The sequence below is a fragment of the Penaeus vannamei genome, chromosome 14 (assembly GCF_042767895.1).
Source record: "Penaeus vannamei isolate JL-2024 chromosome 14, ASM4276789v1, whole genome shotgun sequence".
In the NCBI taxonomy this organism is placed as follows: domain Eukaryota; kingdom Metazoa; phylum Arthropoda; class Malacostraca; order Decapoda; family Penaeidae; genus Penaeus; species Penaeus vannamei.
In genome coordinates this window covers 3,487,598-3,490,097 of record NC_091562.1, presented here as the reverse complement: position 1 = coordinate 3,490,097, position 2,500 = coordinate 3,487,598, and positions in this window count along the sequence as shown.

Genomic DNA, 2,500 nt, shown 5'->3' with positions numbered 1-2,500 from the left:
AAAGAAAAGAAAAATGCTTTTTTCCGAACCACAGTCGCTGCCCCTCAAAATCCCCCCCCCCCACCCTGCTCCCTCCACTGCCCTTTAACCTCCCTCCACCACCCTTCCCCCTCCTCCCAACAACCCTCCCCTCTTACCCTCCTACCCTTCTCATCCCTCCTCCTACCCCTCCCTCCCTCCTCCCTACACCCTCCCTCCTCCCTCCTACCTCCCTCCCTCCCTCCTCCTACCCCCTCCCTCTCCTCCTCCTACCCCTCTCCTCCCTCCTCCTACCCCCCCTCCCTCCGCCTCCCACCCCTCCCTCCCTCCCCTTCCTACCCCTCTCCCTCCCTCCTCCCTACCCCTCTCCCTCCCTCCTCCTACCCCTCTCCCTCCCTCCTCCTACCCCTCACTCCCTCCTCCTACCCCTCTATCCCTCCTCCTTCCCCTCCCTTCCTCCTCCTACTCCTCCCTCCCTCCTCCTACCCCTCCCTCTCTCCTCCTACTCCTCCCTCCCTCCTCCCTACTTCCTTCCCTCCCTCCTTCTACTCCCTCCCTCCTCCTCCTACCCCTCCCTCCCTCCCTCCCTCTAGCTCCTCCCCTCTCCCTCCCTCCCTGCTCCTACCCTCCTCCCTCCTCCCACTCACCTCCTCCCTCCCTCCTCCTGCCCTCCTCCCTCCTCCCTGCCCTCCCTCCCTCCCTCCTTCCTACCTCCCTCCCTCCTCCTCCTACCCCCTCCCTCCCTCCTCCCCTACCCCTCCCTCTCCCTCCTCCCTACCCCTCCCTCCCTCCCTCCTACCCCTCCCTCCACTCCTCCCTACCCCCTCCCTCCCTCCTCCTACCACCTCCCTCCTCTCCTCCTCCTACCCCTCCCTCCCTCCTCCTCCTACCCCCTCCTCTCTCTTCTTCCTCCCCTCCTCCCCCCTCCTCCCTCCTCCCTCCTTCACCCCTCCTCACCTCCTCCTCCTACCCCTCCCTCCCTCACTCCTACCCCTTCCTGCCCTCCTCCCACTCCCTCCCTCCCTCCTCCCACCCCTCCCTCCTCCTCCTCCTACCCCCTCCCTCCCTCCTCCCTACCCCTCCCTCCCTCCTCCTACTCCTCCCTCCCTCCTCCCACCCTTCCCTCCCTCCCTCACTACCCCTCCCTCCCCTTCTCTCCTACCCTCCCTCCCTCCTCTCTCTGCCTCCTACCCCTCCCTCCTCCCTACCCTCCCTCCCTCCCTCCCTCCTACTCCCCTCCCTCCCTCCTCCTACCCCTCCCTCCCTCCCTCTCCTACTCCCTCCTCCTCCCTCCTCCTACCCTACTCCCTCCCTCCCTCCTCTACCCCTCCCTCCCACCTCCTACCCCTCCCTCCCTCCTCCCTACCCCTCCCTCCCTCCCTCCTACTCCCTCCCTCCCTCCTCCTACCCCTTCCTGCCTCCTCCTACCCCTCCCTCCCTTCCTCCTATCCCTCTATCCCTCCTCCAACCCCTCCCTCCCCTCCACCTCCTACCCCTCCCTCCTATCCCTCCCTCCCTCCTCCTACCCCATCCTCCCTCCCTCCCTCCCACCTCCTACCCCTCCCTCCCTCCTTCCCTCGCCCCAACCCCATCCAATTCCATGACAGTCAGCGGCAGTCATAAAATTGCAACCTTGCAGCCTTCCCCTCGCTCACCGCGTTTCCCTGGCCATTGTTCCCGCCGACCAAAAATGAAACGCTTCGGCAAATAAAAACATAACCGTAAATAAGCGGGGAGAGAGATTGCTCACCCTGGACCCCCTCGCCCTGGACCCCCCGGCAGCGGCACCTGGGAGTGACTGCGGGGGACTTGATGGGGGGGTGGGGGAGAAGCGGGGAAGGGGGAGAGGGGAGGGGGAAGGGGGAAGGGGGAAAGAAGTGGGAGGGGGAATGACTGGCGGGGACTTGATGGGGGGAGAGAAGCGAGGAGGGGGAATGACTGCGGGTAACTTGATGGGGAGAGAAGCAGGGAAGGGGGGAGGGGGGAAGGGGAGAGGGAGGGGAGGGGGAATGACTGCGGGGACTTGATGGGGAGAGAAGCGGGGAGGGTGGAAGGGAGAGGGATGGGAGGGGGAATAACCTGGCTGGGTGACTTGATGGGGAGAGAAGTGCGGGAAGGGGGGAGGGGGGGAGGGGAAGGGGAGGGAGAGGGAGGGGGAATGACTGCGGGGACTTGATGGGGAGAGAAGCGAGGGTGGGGGAGGGGGGAGGGGGAGGGGGAAAGATCATGGGGACTTGATGGGGGAAAGAAGCAGGAGGGGGAGAGGGGCAGGGGGTGGGAAAAAAGCAGGGAGTGGGGAGGGGGAGGGGAGGGGGAGAGGAGTAGGGGAAGGGGAGAGGGGAGTTTTGGGGGGGCGGTGGGATGTGGGTTCTGTGGAATCTTTGCGTGTGTGTGCATGAGTATGTGTATGTGAATATATATATATATATATATATATATATATATATATATATATATATATATATATATATACATATATATATATGAAAAATATATATATGAGTTATATATATATATATCC